Consider the following 18,050-nt stretch of genomic DNA (forward strand, 5'->3'; position numbering starts at 1 on the left):
AAGTTGCCAATACCATGCGTAAAAAATGCTTGAGGTCATTAAGGTTACAGGATTCTGTTGAATGGCAGTGTCAGGGTCCAGTAGTGGACTACAATGTCAGACCAGAGGCTTGACCCTTGGTGTCTGAAGTCAAAGCTCAGATGCCCCATATTGGCTATAGGTTAATCATAGGAAGAATGTGGGCAAGGAGCAGAATGAAGGCAGCTACAGCCTGGATGTAGCTGGAATTATTACTCATTTGACAATTATGCCGGGTCTTGAGAAAAACCTCTCTTTTGCTGGGCATGTGGATACCAGCCATACACTCAGGAGGTAAGCTGTTGTAAAAATGAATTAATCATAAGTAGCAAACACGTAAATAAACCTAATTCTACTTTCTCCTAAACAGGTATAACATTGTCAGCAGGTTTGGGGTCATTGATGGGTTCTCCAGAAAGGTACACGGATTAAAATATTAGAGTTTTGCTACAGTTAATGCTGGCATTACTAGAAAAGTTACTGAAAAATTGTGACTAGTCATTAGTTACATTCTTAAAATAATAACTAAATTGCTTTACTTATTACTTCCATTAACATGTTGCTGTGGTAAGAAACTTTTGTGTCTCTTTTGATATGCTGCCATTGGTAAAGTGAGTATAGCTGTGCACAGACGTAATGCCTGCAGTGGTAAAGTACTGTTCTCTTCTTTATAATCATTCCAACTGAGTTATGAAAAACACTGGTTCCAAGAGAAGAGCTGGAAAGCTGCCCCATTTACCCTTTAGTCTCTAACTCAAAAAGGTGGCATGCAACTTGTTTTCCAAATGTCTTTACATTTTTCCCAAGACAGAATCAAAAGGTTTGGCATGATTTGTGGACTGCAGTAACTAGCGCATTATTTTGATATTGTGAAGAGAGGGAAGTACTGGACATCTCAAACATGCTGCACATCTTCTTGGTGATCTCTTTGTTCCTTTGTCTCCAGAGCGACATTCACACCTTTTCAAAGAGTTTGGACCATCAGACAGTTCCCATGTAGGATAATAATGACCCTCCCCAACAGTTGTAACAGCATGGATGACACTGAGAATTGTATAGTGCACATTTACTTTTCTGCAGATATCTCTGTGGAAGACACATCAATTTAAGCAGTTCATTGTTGCATATTTCACTGCTAATATAGCCTTAGACTGCCATTTGAATCCTAGGATCTGCAAAAACATGAAAGTTCCCTTTACCAGTATCGGTCCCCATGCAAGAATTTTTTCCAGCATTTCCCATGCCCTTAAAGTGACCCTTCCTAAGTCCCACCCATTTTCACTCTGAGCTCTTATAACAGATGATCAAGCTTGGAGCCCAGATGACTATCGGTTAAGTTTCCAGTTTGATGTTAACCTGTGCTCTGTGCTTCCTAACTAGCAATCTAACGTATAATGGTTAGCTTACATGACATCAAGAGGAGCCTAATGTCAGATTACCAACATTTGCCAGGTTTGCTTCCTGCTTATTTATATGGTGACAAGATTAGAAAAAGACAGATAGGTTGATTGCTGATGTATTTATAGATGAGGTGAATTATTGGTTGCCAGAAAAGATCAAGGCTTTCTCTAGTTTTTGTCCAGACCAGAATGACTTCTCAATTTGAATTGTTTGGAATAAAAATTAAAATTCTGACTATATCCTTTTGACATGTAGGGGACTGTTTTTCCCTGCATGAATGTTCCAAAGGTGGTTTGCTATGTTATAAAGAACAAATGAAATAATTTTCTATACATTTTTGTGCACATTTTTCAGACAATGATCCGTGTGTCGCGTGGAAAGGCTTTAAAAGGAACCGTCACCATGTTTCTCACTGTCAATCTTGTCTACCCTGCAACAGCAACAGGCTGCTGGAATTTGGATTGGTCAATTAGCAAGATATGACAGACCCTCCAGCTGCTGTGGACCATTCTGACCCATCCAGTTCCCATGTTCGAGACATTTACTGTCGCCGTCTCCAAATCTTTCAGTGAGCACCCGTCATATTGCATCAACTGCTGTGCCATGTACATGTAGACATGAAAAGGGCCAAGTCAAGGTTTGTAGAATTTAACTGACATCTTTGCCTGACAGACAGTTTTGAAATAAGTTTCACATTATGACAAACTTACTGAACTACTGAAATGAAAATAGATTCATGGATAAAGTACACATTTTATTAAAGTCACTTTTATTCAGCAAAAGGTTTAATAAATTTTCTTTCAAAGGTCAAGATCAAAGCATCTATTGTCAATTGCATTTAAAAACACGTTTCCTTGTACAATGAATTTCTCTAACATTCTGAAAATGGCTTAGAAAATGAAGCAATGAGGTATAAATTGAATAAAAGAGAAAGCACAAGAATATGAGAGTAAGAAATAATAATAATAATAAAATAACTCTGTCTGCAATATACCAAATATACAGTACAACACAGTATAACACAGATACAGTATGATATGAATATACTGTATCATACAGTATGAGACAAATTAGTGCAAATAAATGCAACAACCCAAAATCTATACACATACATACGGTTGGTAATTGTCTGTGAGTGTGTCATATGGCCTCTGTATGCGCATACATGTGTGTATGTGAAGTGGGGGCGTTAGGGTGGCAGGATGGGCAGTGGATCAAATTTGTTGTTTCTTATACTCTTGCATTAATTCATTGATCTACAACCTTGAAAATTCTTGTTCCAGTTAGAATCCCTGAACCAGAATTACTCTGAAATCTTACACTGATCTTATGTATTGGCCAGGAAAGGTGATGATGGTTCTGCTGCAAGTTGAAAAAGATGGATATCAAAACCTGTGTTCTGCCAAATATGACATTTACTCTGAAACCTCTTTTCCCTTTCACCAAGACAGGAACAACCCCCTGCCCTCTGTCCAAGTGTCAACTATTCATGAGTTATTCTCACTGAAGCTTCGAAATCCCATATATGGTATTCAAGACACCCTTAACGGTTGCTGATGTCCAACTCTCTATTACTGCTCTTCCTGTTGCATTTCTCTTTTGTCCCCACCTGCTGTGACTTGGCATCCCCAAAGTCCTAGTCCTTATCAGAGCTGCTGTAAATCACCTCCATACTGTACCTCCTGTCGTCAAACTGACCTTGTTCGTGATGAGCAATAGATTTTAATACTGCTTTTTAAGAGATCAGTAAAAGACAACCAACACTATTCCTGTTTGTCCATGTACTGTGGGAGTAGTCCATGGACAAATAATAGTTTGAACTGCTAGCTAGAGAGAGTGCTTATTAAGCACTCAACAAAGAGTTATGGTAAACGTAAATAGGTTTTAGAGCGTATGTTAACATGTTGGGTATTTTGATTTTACAAACCAATAAAGTTGGTTGAATTTTCAGTCATAGAAGCGCAAATTCCTTTATAACCACAGAACCCCTTGAGAAACGCTCAATATTTACCTTGGTGGTTGTGCAGATCAAGGACGAAATTTTGATTTCAGAGGTGGGGGACACACAAGTATTTTTAATAAAACTCCAACTCTTTCAGTTCACTGTGTTTTCTAGTAGTTCTTCTAGTTTTCTATTGCTACTTTTAAGTTTACTGTTCCCTTTTTTGCTTTGACTGGTTGTGAAGCATGTAGCAAAACATAATCACTCAATTCTGTGTTTCACCTTGTTAGTCAACTTCACTTCAACTCAGTACCACAAATTTTACACTTATTTTTGGAATATATGGTAAACAGACCTCATTTTATAGAGGAAGAAACTTAGTTTCACAATTCTCACGAGTTTGGATGTATAAAATCACATTTGTAATCTGAGGTTTTATTGTATTTTTCCCTAAATCTTTCATTGTTGGTGTTTTTTTTAACAGTTGCAGCCTTTCAACATAAAAATAATACATGAAAATAAGTGTGTCTCATTGGCATTAAATATAAGCTTTTTTAAAATATTTGCATTGTTGAGGCTCTACAATTGTAATAATAATAATAATAATAATAATAATAATATTACATTTTACTTTCAATAAAACTCAAAGACACTTTACAAGATTATTGAGAGCTTTGTAATTGATGTGGAGGATCTTGAAGTGGATATGCTGCTTTATTGGGAGCCAGTGAAGGTGTTTCAGGATGGGTGTTACGCATTTCTTTGAGTACCGTAAATTACCAAATAATAGCCAGGTTTCAATTAACCGCAGGGTCCCCTTTAAACGCCGGGTGCAGGTGTATATTTTCATATTTTTTGTATCTTTTCGGTTCCAAATAAATGCAGAGTCCAATTTATTTATTTATTTTAATCAAGGAAGAAGACACTGCACATTTTTCTTCTTCGCCTTTTTCATATATTGTGCTGCTTTCTGTCAGTCACTATCACACTGATGATCACCATAGTGATGGGAATGGCAGTTCTTTTTACTGTACTGAATCTCTAGAATCCGTTCATTAAAATGATTTGTTCAAAAGATTCGTTCACCGAATCGTTCAGTGCTCTCCAACTCCCTGAACTGATAAGCAGCCAAACGATCCGTCATTCAGTTCATTAATCAGCCCTGAGGTTCACGTTCACTTACTGAGGGACGGTGCGTTCACGGACTATAGTACACAATCACTCGCGGGAGGCGCAGCATTGCTTTGAGTGGAAAACATGCACTAAAATAATTACACAGTGAAAGTGTCCTCTGTGCACAGTAAAATCACTTAACATGATGCTACACGGATATTAGCAACACTGCGCTAGTTTTAGCAGTACGGTTACTGGACGTGAATCAACTCCTCTGCCCTGAGTGAGTGAGTGACACAGCGCCACTTTCAGCACAGTACATGAACGAGAATCACGTACTCCGCGACAGTTCTCTGTATGCAGTAGGTTCACGAATCATGAACGAATCACAGCGCGAACGTGAATCGCGTCCTCACAGTTCTCTGTGTGAGTCGCGGCAGTTCCACTCCCCGCCGACACGGCTGAGCTCAACTGAACTGAGAAAGGAACGAATCAGTTCAGGAAGTGATTTCGTTCATTTCGTTCACTCAAAAGATTCGGTCGTTTGAACGACACGTTCGCGAACGACACAACACTAGATCACCATGGCTTCGGTGCAGCAAAACAATAAAAAATATGACTTGAAATTTAAAATTTCTTCCTAAAATATGCAGAGGAAAGCTCAGGAGAAGCAGCTACTAGACGTTTCTCTGTCGACACCAACAGAGTGAGAGATTGGCGAAAAAATAAAACAGAGCTTCAGCGTCTGTCTGAGGAGGACAGCAACAGGGCCAGGCTGCCTGGTGGAGGGAGGAAGACGGCTAGCGAGGAGCCTGAGATAAACATGCGGGAATGAGTTATCAGCAAACGGGCACACCAAGAGAGAGTGTCCCGCAAAATTATCAGGGCGATGGCGAAACAAATGTACGCCACCGTGAGTGACAGCAGAGATGAGTCGTTTCTTCTGCCGCAACAACTTCACTTGCAGAAGACGCACAGCTGTTGAATTAAACGCCTGGTCCCAAATAAACGCCTGGTCTGTTAAGTGATTATTATTTGGTAATTTACATCCTGGCTGCACCTAATTACCAAACACACATACACACACACGCAATCATGTACACACATACGCACATGGAAAGCGATTCAAACGTTAATGTAAATGAAACCTCTGATATTACAATCCTTCTACGACGTGACCCAGGCAGAACAAACGCCCAATTTACAGTGGCAGATTAATAAGGACTCCTGGGCAACTAGCAGACTGGTGTGCAAGCAAGATGGAGTGACAGTGGGGATGGCCAATCACACAAGAAACGGCAGAGCCAATCGAGGAGCTTGTGGGCGGGTCTAAACTCAGGGAAACGGGCTTCAGCTTGAGCGGCCGTTTTCCACTTGGTCCTACTGCTTGACGTGTCTTTGTTAAATATAGCGTAACATAGTTTTTGGACGGTAAAAACTGCAGGGGACCAAAACAGCCTTTTGAAAAAGTGCAGGGGACATGTCCCCTGTGTCCCACCCCAAAATGATGTCCGTGTTGCAGATTCATTTGCATGATATTGTTTTAAAATTGTGTCATCCATTCCTCTGGACATTGTTGTTCAACGCTATGATACGGGCTATATTTTCACTGAGCTCCTTTGGCCTTTACCTTCTTGTTTACTTGCTCCATGATTCATGAGGCACCTTAGATGTCTAAGCATGTCGACCACATAGGAGGTGTAGCAGTTGCAATCCCGTGTTTGTTTTTTTATTTTCCAATATGTATCACGAGTGCTGGCTTTTGGTAGCCATTATACCGCGACCTGATCGAGCTTATCTACACTTAACTGACTACAGAGATCATATAATCTCATATTAAATTCCTCAATTTTTTCACTGATCTGAGGATTTTAATGATATTATCAGATTAAAGTTACTGCCAAGAAGCATTATCACCTGCGTCGTCATTGGGGGTCAACGTCTCGTACGACCTCAGTATATGTAATATGGGATATCCTAATACTGTATCTCTGGAAAGCTGCATGATACAGACTTACTTTTAAGCTGTCCAGAAGTATAACATTATGCCAACAGGGGCTCTGGTGTGACAGTATCCCTTTGAGCAGCTTTGTAATCCTGCCTTCAACTGCACTGTGTTTTTGGAGACTTTGAAAAAGTAAAACCATAATGGGAAATCCTGCACTCGATGTCTCCTGTAATTATTAATCTTTTTTTCGTGTTAAACAGACCTACTGTTGTTGTTACCCTCTTCCATTTTCAAAGACAGGTGCATGAGCATTAGTAATAAATGTGCGACCATTGGAACCCACCCCACTCGCCCCTAACCCGTGAAGTTCCAATCAATTGGTCACAAATTTTTTATAAATCACTTGGTGGCATTTTACCAAAGTAAATATGCAGCATTAATCAAAAACAGCAAAAGTGAAGGAAAACTTATAAAATCATTAAATAAGTGCCATTGGTCGCATGACATTATTACCTTTATAGAACGGATATTAAAGTAATATGACATGATCCCCCAAAACCCTGATGATGGCTCGTCCACACAGGACTTTACACACATACAGTAGCTATCACTTGCAATGGCATGCTAGATCTGCAGACTCTACATGTAACCTTGGGCATCTTTCTTAATTCATGTGCTTTGGGAGGAAGAGGGAATGTACAGTCTATTACATCTATTCATCCTGGAGTGGAAGAATGTAGAGAGCGCTTTTTCTTCCTCTGGTCAGAAAATTGGTAATTTTAACTGTAAGCTTCTGGGGGGATAACTGAAGGTTTACATGGTCCAAATCCACTTGAACCAAACAATAGGTAAATACATTTAGAATACATACACAAATAAATGATCTACTGCATTGCTTTTTATTACCTAGAATACCAAGGGCTCGATATACCAGCTAGCCTTGTGGTATGTTTCAAATTTCAGGTACTGACTGGTTGAGAGTCTTGAAATCTGTACAAAGTAAAATACACCACATTCTGTGAAAGAAGTGCAACCCTCATCCATTTATTTAAAAAAGAATCAACCTGAGTATATTTATACACAACAGCAAATATTGGAGTAGCTCAAATATTAAGAACACTGTGCATGTTCAATTCTTAAAGTTTACAGGAACAAATTAGTCCATGAATCGGGGTCGGTATAATTTACTGGAAAGGGGTCATCAGACTCATCGGACTTGTCTTCCCACTGCTGGTCACCACCCTCCAAGAAAAGCACTATCTTAATCTTGAAAAAAGGTGGATTTGCATAAAGTCATGAAGGGCAAATCTTAATATCAAGACATGACTTATTCCATGATATTGTACTGTGGCAAGGAGGAGGTGAAAAGAAAGGAAAAATACTAAAAGCTCAACAACGCCACCCTGGGAATTTCACCCAGAGAATTATTTTCTTACGCAAGGCACACAGGTTCGTAGTTACTTAAAGGCGAGAGACGTGGTTCAAAGTTTTAAAATGCATTTTATTTTAATATATTCTTAAAAATCAATTAACTCATTCACACAAAAGACAAACCTAATCAGGGCTGAGGCCGAAGTGGATGGACGAAGGCTAGTGCAGGGGAGGAATCCACCAAAATAAAGAAACAAACTTAAGTCACCGGGCACACGTGGCAGACACACTCTCAGTGAAGAAAAACCCACTCCAAGGGACACAGCAAGACAAGACAAGGGAGGATGCCACCACCAGGTCACCAGCAACGCCACCACCGGCCTACAGCAACTGAAAAGGGAGGAAACAACAAATTAGTGGGGTTGCACACACACACACACACACAGAAAATGAAAGAAAACCTAACAAAACCATAACAGACAGACCCCTTGCCTAAAATCACAATATATCACTTAACTGCTGATATAACCAAAAAAAGAAAGAAAACAAAACTCAGTTACCAAATTCAATTAACGAGATTTACAAAATAGATTTACATAAACAGAATCCAAAATGAACTCAAACACACACTCAAAAATAATGAAACAGGATCCACACATTGATACACTCATTCACATAAGGGGCACCAGTCCCCAGTAAAACAGATAGTCGGGCCCAGCAGCGTGCGGCCGACCAACTGTCCTGTACAAGCCGACACTTCCGATGACCGCAGGACAACACCGTACGGCATGCAGCAGCAGCAAATATGAACGAGATGAACGTAGTAAACAACGCTCAAAGCAGCAGCGGCCCAGGGAGGTGGCTACAGTAACACCTAATTAAGGAAAACCATCATTAGCATTGGCTAAGTTAAAATGATGAGGTTATGCATTAACGTATAGGCTACATACCTTTTTAGTAGCACAGACACTCACACACTCATGAGAGGAGGGAGGGAGAAAGGACTCCAGGCAGCCACCAGCATTTACCTGTGACCACACTAGCATTAGCCACCTAGCAGCATCAACCACAACGGAGAGAGAGAGATGACACTCACCACCGCCAAACAATCACAGTGGCGCACACGGACAGGAAGCACACAGCAGCACACGATCGCCCTACAACACAACACAAATGCCTAAAACATAATGATCGAAATAAAACGAGCAGCGAGGTGAAGCAGCGTGCAGCCATACCTGTCGGGCACACAACCGCCGACCCGGAAATGATGAGAGGACGAACCGGTGGGCAGACTACCGCTTTTATACTGGCCCACCCCAATGCATAGCGGAAACCATAGTAACCAAATGTAAACAAAGGGCAGGAGGGGAAACAAGACAAAATGCTTATCCTGCTACAATCTACCCCCTCCTTTTGTATCGTCGCCCCGACGATGAACTAAAACCACAACTAGCTCCAGGGCCTAAAAAGAGCAGTGACAGCCTGTGATACAGAACCCTGAGAGGTTGCAGCCCCAAGCGCAAATTCCCCCACTGGCCTTGGGACACGATGGACATTGGAATGCTGACCAGCAGTTGATCGTGCTGATCTCCGTGGTGCCGTAATGCTGGTGTCAGAGGAGCTGGTGTATGGAATAACCAGAGAGGTGGATGGCTGAGCAGGGGCTATGACCAAAGGCCTGGAAGGACCTGGTGCAGTGGGGACCAGGTCAGCTGAATGGGGTGACACCTGAGAGGTGGCTTGAGTCTTTGCTACGGCTCTGGTAGCTGGCAAGATGGGCACAGAAGCAGTTTCAGGGACCAGAAACAGCAGGTCATCATCACCACAGGAAAACTCATCAGAGACTGGCGTATTCAGGAGAGGTGGATTACTGGCAGCAGCACAACCAGGTGACTCTACTCCAATCACAGCCTTTAACAGAGTACGGTGAACGTGCTTGACTTTAGATTGATCATCCCTTGGGGCGATAGAATACACAGCTCCCCCTTCCTTAGGTGCTTTGATGACCCGGTACACTGTGGGGCCCCATAGGTCTTGCAGCTTGTGCCGCCTTCTGGCACTGAAATCACGCAGCAAAACCAACTGACCTTGCTTCAGGGGTTCACCTCGAATGTGTTGATCATGAGCTTTCTTTCTGCGTGCTGCAGCAGTCTTCAGTCGTTCCTGTGCACCATTGAAAGCCATCTGTAATCGGGCCTGATGCTCCTGAATCCATTCATGAACCTCTCCACTCACAGGGTCTGGAACTCTACCCAACAAGAAGTCAATGGGGAGTCTGGGCTCCTGCCCAAACATTAAGAAAAAGGGAGACTCACCGGTTGCCTGATGGGGGGTAGTATTATAACAATAAAGGACCTGAGGGAGGCAGGTGGTCCAGTCTCTTTTTCGGGATGGAGGCAGTGTGCGCAGTAGGTTGTGGAGGGTTCAGTTGAAGCGCTCACACTGGCCATTGCCGGCTGGGTGGTATGGGGTGGTGCGAGACTTCTGAATGCCATACAGACTGCAAAGCTGCTGGATGAGGGCGCTCTCGAAGTTACGTCCCTGATCAGAGTGTATCCTGGCTGGGACCCCAAACTTTGAGAACCACTCTACCACCAAAACCTGGGCCACAGTACTGGCATGCTGATCACGGGTGGGGACGGCAAGCGTGTATTTGCTAAAGACATCTGTCATCACCAACACATTTTCCGTACCATTTTTAGCAGGATCCAACAGGGTGTAGTCGATGGCCAGAATCTCATTTGGCCTGGATGCCAACAAATGTCCCATGGGGTTCCGTGCAGTGGGTTGGCTGTCCTTTGCAAACTGACACCGCTCACACGCCTGGCACCATGTTTCAACCTCTGTGGACATACCTGGCCAATAGCATCTGGATCGTAAAAGAGCTAGGGTCCGTTCCACCCCCTGATGGCCATGCTCTTGGTGGACCTGAGTTAACACCTCCCTGATTAGAACAGCAGGCAGGAGTAGCTGGAACATCGGCTCAGCACCATCAGGGCGGAAGATCTGCCGATACAGGATCCCATCCCTCTCCACGAACCGGCTCCATTGACGCGGCAGGATGAGCCCAGGTGAGGAAAGTTGCTGCCGCTCTTCATAGCTGGGACGCCGCCCCTGGTCCCAGTACCTCCGGACTTCCTGGATGACTGGGTCAGCATGTTGAAGGGCACAGATGTCTGAAGATGTTTTCTGAGGCAAAACCATCACAGTTGCTTGATTTACTACCGTCTTTTCCATGTTCAGGGCCTGCTGGAGGGGCTTGGGAAGCGAGGTGCCAGGCAGCATGGCTTCGAAGTCTGATGGGCCAGGTGAGTGCTGACGGGACAAAGCATCTGCATTTCTGTTGCTTCGGCCAGATCGAAATTTTAGCTCGAAGTCAAACGAAGCCAGTTGGGCTGCCCAGCGCTGTTCTGCAGCACCGAGCTTTGCAGAGGATAAGTGACTGAGTGGATTATTGTCTGTGTAAACAATGCAACGGTGGCCCAACAGATACTCTCGAAATTTCTCACTCATTGCCCACTTAAGGGCCAGGAACTCCAATTTCATTGAACTATAGTTTGACATATTACGCTCTGTGGGCCTCAGTCCACGACTAGCATAAGCTATGGGTCTCAGTTTGCCTTCTTGCTCCTGGGAGAGCACTGCTCCCAGCCCACCATGACTGGCATCGACCTCGAGTACGAAGGGCAGAGAAAAGTCTGCGTAGGCGAGCACTGGGGTATTAGTTAGCTTTGTCCTCAGTGCCTCAAAACTCTGTCGGCACACCTCGTTCCAGTTCTCGATGGCAATCTGCGTGGACCTCCGCTTGGTCCTAGTACTTCCCAGCTCAGCTACCAGTCGGTGAAGGGGAGCTGCCAGCTTTGCAAAGCCCTCCACGAAACGGCGGTAATAGCTTGCAAAACCCAGGAAAGACCGGAGCTCAGAGACAGTCTTGGGAGGTGGCCATTTTGCCACAGCGTCTATCTTGGATGGATCTGTGGAGACACCATTAGCAGAGATTACGTGGCCCAGATAACGCACCTCCGGCTGGAAAAAGGCGCATTTGGAGAGCTTTGCCTTCAGTCCCTCCTGCTGAAGCCGACCCAATACCGCTTCGAGTCGCTGCAAATGCTGCTGTACAGTGGAAGAGAACACGACAATGTCATCCAAGTAAAGAAGCAATGACTGACCCTGTTGATGACCAAAGATTCTCTGCATTAATCTTTGAAAGGTGCTGGGTGCGTTACAAAGTCCGAATGGCATACGATTCCATTCGAACAGACCAAATGGAGTACAGAATGCAGTCTTGGGTCGATCCTTCTCAGCAACTGGGACCTGGTTGTACCCACTGGCCAGGTCCAGGGTGGAGAACCAGCGCGCACCTGTCAAAGCATCCAATGACTCCTCGATGCGTGGCAGCGGAAACGCATCCTTCCTGGTCTTATTATTGAGCTGCCGGTAATCAACGCACATGCGCAGACTCCCATCCTTCTTCTTAACTAGCACAATGGGGGAAGCGTAGGGGCTGCTACTTTCTCTGATCACCTGTGCTGCAAGAAGCTGATTAATGTGCTCTTTTACGGCCTCATAATCGGAGGGAGGGACACGTCTATAGCGTTGTTTGACAGGGGTCTCATCTACAAGAGGGATGTCATGAGAGATCAGATTGGTGCAACCTAAATCACTGTCATGGGCAGAGAAAACAGATATATAATTCCTCAGGAGGGCCCTCACCTGACCCTGCTCTTCTGAGGACAACGACGACAGATCTAAACCCTCCATCTGGTCCTGTACTGTAGGTAGAGCAGTCTGAGATGCTACAGTGGCTACTGTGGATGGAACCTCTGTGACTCCTGTAGGAAAGCTCACTACATTCACCTGTTCCAGAGTGCCAACAACTGTACGTGGGTATAACAGAACCTCGATGGAACCAACATTGACAATGGGTATGTATGCTGTACCCCTAACCACCCTCACCAAAGATGGAGAAGCCAGCAGGTAAACCACAGTCCAGGGGTTCAAACAACACAGTAGTATCAGAACACTGCTCTGAGCATGTGACTGCTACTATTTTAATTACACCACCTGGAATGCGGTGTGCACGGTTACCTCTGACCTTTACCTTTACCATCAGCTCTGGAGGGATCTGCGTGGTCACTTGGTGGCACTTCTGTAACGCCTGTGTGATGGGTCGAGGGGCCTGAGTGACAAAAGACAGCTCAAACAGTGCTAAACCATGCTGCACGAAAAGCTCTTGGTAGCATTTCCGGATCACATTCATTCCCATCACACCAGGGACCTGAAGGGAAACATCACCAGGAGGATCCCTCACTACCAAGATACCACACTGCGAGATCAACTTGCCACACAACTCAACATTTAACTCCAGATAACCAAGGAAAGGAATATCCAACCCATTAGCTGCCCTAAGCTGCAACCAGTTACATGATTTAAGGCGCTCTTGACCCCATGGTTCAAAATGCTGGCGAAAAAAGCTCTCTGTAACAGTGGAAACCATAGAACCAGTATCAATTAGACATGGCACCTTAACTCCCCCCATGTTAACCTCTAAATGGAGACAAGACGAAACCAGATTTGACACAGCCAATTCACCTTGCACTGCATTTGAGCCAGTAGAGACCCCACCCAAACTGTGGCTCTGAAGTTTGGTGGGTGCTAGTTTTCCGGAGCTGGGACGGATTCTGGCTGCCTAGCTGAGGGCCGGGAGGCTTGCGAGGAGAACTGAGAGCGAGAGGGAGCACGCACACCATCACATTCCCTAGCAAAATGGCCAGGTCGCTGACAGCGTCTACATATTACAGGCCCATGCTGCTTTGAAAGACTATGTTGAAGAGGATGCTGTATCAGAGCAATGGTTTGAGTTAACTGGTTCAGCTGTTCTTGCTGCTGTCTCAACATTTCCTTCATTTCACTCATTTCAGATGACGGAGGAACACAAGCAACTGGGTGAGCACCCTGAACTCCATACTGAATACCACTAATGGAGGGGACAGAGTTACTGCGGCCTCTCACAACACTTGATAGACCCTCGCGTTCCCACCTAATTGCCTCCCCCCTGACATCAAGCAATGTAGCTGTGGGCTGTCTACGCACAAACTGTTTAAGCTCTCGTCGTAAGGTGTTATCTCCAACCTGCTCAACAAACTGATCCCGCAACAAAACCTCAGCATTAGGCATTCTGGTCGGTGCACGCTGCTTAACCCTTTCCATGAGACTCATCAAGGCGAGGGAGAATTCCAGCAACGTTTCTCCCTCATGTTGCTTTCTGGAGAAGAAAGCCTCTTGTAAGGCTACATAGGATTCAGAGCAGCCATAGAGTTCCTGAAGTATAGCAATTATCCTAGCTGGATCCCCACGCTCTACACTGGGGCGGTATTTAACCTCCTCACGTGCTTCCCCCTCTAGATGATCGAAGAGAAAGAAAGCCTGATCAGCTTGGGATAAATGACGGGCCCTCATACATGCCTGCACTTCCTCAACCCATTCAACCAGCGCTATCCCTGATCTTCCTCTGAACATAGGACACTTCCTGTCACGAGGCACAAACACCAACCTCTCTGCTACAGGGATACTGGCAATAGGGACCGCTGATGAGGTTGAAGGTATGGCACTAGGGGCGGGTCCAGCAGGGGCCTGCTCTTGACGTAGCTTCTCATTGTCCGCTTTCAACTGTGCAACCAGGTCTCGCAGCTCTTGCAATTCCTCCTCCATGAGTGCAGATTTGAATAAAGAACCGCTGCTGCTTTGTATAAATCAAAAGAAAAAAACAATGAAACACACGTCTCTGCCTTTTACTACAGTAACTATCCTGCCGACAACGCCAAGTTTGTGGCAAGGAGGAGGTGAAAAGAAAGGAAAAATACTAAAAGCTCAACAACGCCACCCTGGGAATTTCACCCAGAGAATTATTTTCTTACGCAAGGCACACAGGTTCGTAGTTACTTAAAGGCGAGAGACGTGGTTCAAAGTTTTAAAATGCATTTTATTTTAATATATTCTTAAAAATCAATTAACTCATTCACACAAAAGACAAACCTAATCAGGGCTGAGGCCGAAGTGGATGGACGAAGGCTAGTGCAGGGGAGGAATCCACCAAAATAAAGAAACAAACTTAAGTCACCGGGCACACGTGGCAGACACACTCTCAGTGAAGAAAAACCCACTCCAAGGGACACAGCAAGACAAGACAAGGGAGGATGCCACCACCAGGTCACCAGCAACGCCACCACCGGCCTACAGCAACTGAAAAGGGAGGAAACAACAAATTAGTGGGGTTGCACACACACACACACACACACACACACAGAAAATGAAAGAAAACCTAACAAAACCATAACAGACAGACCCCTTGCCTAAAATCACAATATATCACTTAACTGCTGATATAACCAAAAAAAGAAAGAAAACAAAACTCAGTTACCAAATTCAATTAACGAGATTTACAAAATAGATTTACATAAACAGAATCCAAAATGAACTCAAACACACACTCAAAAATAATGAAACAGGATCCACACATTGATACACTCATTCACATAAGGGGCACCAGTCCCCAGTAAAACAGATAGTCGGGCCCAGCAGCGTGCGGCCGACCAACTGTCCTGTACAAGCCGACACTTCCGATGACCGCAGGACAACACCGTATGGCATGCAGCAGCAGCAAATATGAACGAGATGAACGTAGTAAACAACGCTCAAAGCAGCAGCGGCCCAGGGAGGTGGCTACAGTAACACCTAATTAAGGAAAACCATCATTAGCATTGGCTAAGTTAAAATGATGAGGTTATGCATTAACGTATAGGCTACATACCTTTTTAGTAGCACAGACACTCACACACTCATGAGAGGAGGGAGGGAGAAAGGACTCCAGGCAGCCACCAGCATTTACCTGTGACCACACTAGCATTAGCCACCTAGCAGCATCAACCACAATGGAGAGAGAGAGATGACACTCACCACCGCCAAACAATCACAGCGGCGCACACGGACAGGAAGCACACAGCAGCACACGATCGCCCTACAACACAACACAAATGCCTAAAACATAATGATCGAAATAAAACGAGCAGCGAGGTGAAGCAGCGTGCAGCCATACCTGTCGGGCACACAACCGCCGACCCGGAAATGATGAGAGGACGAACCGGTGGGCAGACTACCGCTTTTATACTGGCCCACCCCAATGCATAGCGGAAACCATAGTAACCAAATGTAAACAAAGGGCAGGAGGGGAAACAAGACAAAATGCTTATCCTGCTACAGTACATATATTGGCTGTTGTAACCTTACAATGCACCAAGCATGTACACGAAAGAAACCAAGAAACTTATTCCATACATTTTCTACAAGAACAGTTTCAGATGTCTTACCACCTCTTTGATGGAGCCATTCTGTATGGGCAGGTTTGTGAGTCTCCTTTAGCCACTTTGAATAAAAAAAAAGCACAAGTGCCACACCCATGGCAAGAGGGAAAATAATCTCTTGTGCAGAAGCATATACCTATTACATCCTGCAGCAGAATAATCTGCGGTACCTAGCTTGTGTGTAGGGGTGTTTGCCATATCTGAAATAAGTTGACATTTTCTTACATGACCATGATAGCATATACACCTCTTTTCCAAGGTTCAGCATATGAGACAAGCATGAGGGGAAATATAGGCTGGTTTCCAGACTTTCATCTATTCCGGTGGGATTTTTGGTGATCCAGCCTCTCCTGGCTGCATCACTGGGTGTCTATCCTTATCGTTCATAGAGATGATTGTCCATCCAGACAGCCAAGGAGAAGAGAATGCCAAGATCATCCGCAAGCTGCTGTGAGGCTAACTCGTCCTCAATGGTGTTTGACGGCCCATGTGCAAAGTGGAGCTGAGAGCCTATTCATTTCCATCTTTGCTGTTAGTTTTCTGGATCTCTGCCTGATGAAGATCCAGTGGGATCTAAATTTTGCCCATTTTGGTCAAATCAAATCTGCCAGCTATAATCCAGTAGGTCACTTCTGTATTTTTAATATGAACTTCTAACGTAAATGTGATAAAGATTCAATTTCTGATTGGGAACTGGGAAAATGCAGCGTCGAACCATAGTGGGAGTTTTATATTTTGCATAAACAATGTAATTCAAGTTAATGTATTGATGAGCTATTAAGGCAGATATTACTATATGAATTACTATATTAGCTCATTCAGGTAGGGAGGCAAGGTTAACTACCCTTATCATTACACTCTTAAAAATTTTTCTTTACAGTTTAAGATTGTGATTGCATTCTGTCTGGTCCTACTCATTGCTGTACTATATAACTGGTTCCCTGTAATGTCTTACAGACAAACTATGAATGAACATTAATAATATAGCAAAGCTATATTATACCGATGAATGAATATTAATAAAGCCTTGCAATATTATATAGGAAGATTAAGTCTCTTCTCTCTGAAGGATAAATCTGGGGAACTTAAGTACATTACATGTCTTTATCACATTTTCGGCAGCAACAGCCTCTGTCTCAGGTTTCCACACTGAGTTATGACCTCATCATCTCGTTTGTACAAAAAGGAAAAATTAAATTAGTTAGAGTAATGAACCTAGGTGCTTTTCATAAGAAATTTCTCTGCTCATTGTTCCGCAAGTCGTTTAAGAGACTAATCTGCCTCACATCCCCCCATCTCACTTAAATCCTGGCCCTCTGAAAGAGCTGTCAGGGGTCTGCCTTTTCAAACATGACTCCCCATGGGGGTCCTAGATCAAAGATGAAAGTGTGCTGAACGATCGGGGAGACTGGGGTGGAGGGGTGCCATGAGGGGAGAGTTAGGAGTGCGATTCATCAAATTAACAAATTTGCTTTTCCTTTTCCCGGTGGGCAATGGAGTAAATTCTTGGGTACTTAAATTGGTATTGCCCTGACAAGGAGAGGAGAGGGGGAGGAGTCCAAATGTATGGGGAAGTTCTCAGGAAGACAGTGATGTAAGCATGAACGAATGTGTAATTAATGACACTCTTACTCCTAATTAAAACCTCTTAGCTTTCTCCTCACAAGGTTGCAGCAGCTGGTATAGACAAGGCCCTCACTGTGAGATGAGAGACATAAATTTCATGACAGTATCGCAAGGCAGCACCTGCTTATGCCTACACCTGTCACGGCTGGAATCATACCTCATTCTGTCAATGAATTAACATCCTCCTGGGCTCGCAGAGGAAAAAAGGGTAGATTCTCTCATCCCAGAATGAAAATCCCTGGTGGCTCGAAGGTGGTACTATGTATCCATT

General features: G+C 44.1%; 2 long non-coding RNA genes across 2 annotated transcripts; both read right to left on the reverse strand.

The window, feature by feature from the left end:
• Positions 1-7,902: 7,902 nt before the first annotated feature.
• On the reverse strand, positions 7,903-8,800 carry LOC115579877 (uncharacterized). The gene is made up of 2 exons (XR_003983758.1): positions 8,744-8,800; positions 7,903-8,183 (listed from the first exon to the last, which is right to left on the reverse strand). It is a non-coding gene; the product is annotated as an uncharacterized LOC115579877 (long non-coding RNA).
• A 5,954-nt stretch (positions 8,801-14,754) lies between these two features.
• On the reverse strand, positions 14,755-16,008 carry LOC115579876 (uncharacterized). Its single transcript, XR_003983757.1, has 3 exons — positions 15,889-16,008; positions 15,750-15,810; positions 14,755-15,035 (listed from the first exon to the last, which is right to left on the reverse strand). It is a non-coding gene; the product is annotated as an uncharacterized LOC115579876 (long non-coding RNA).
• Between the last annotated feature and the right edge of the window lie 2,042 nt (positions 16,009-18,050).

The sequence above is a fragment of the Sparus aurata genome, chromosome 4 (assembly GCF_900880675.1).
Source record: "Sparus aurata chromosome 4, fSpaAur1.1, whole genome shotgun sequence".
In the NCBI taxonomy this organism is placed as follows: Eukaryota; Metazoa; Chordata; class Actinopteri; order Spariformes; family Sparidae; genus Sparus; species Sparus aurata.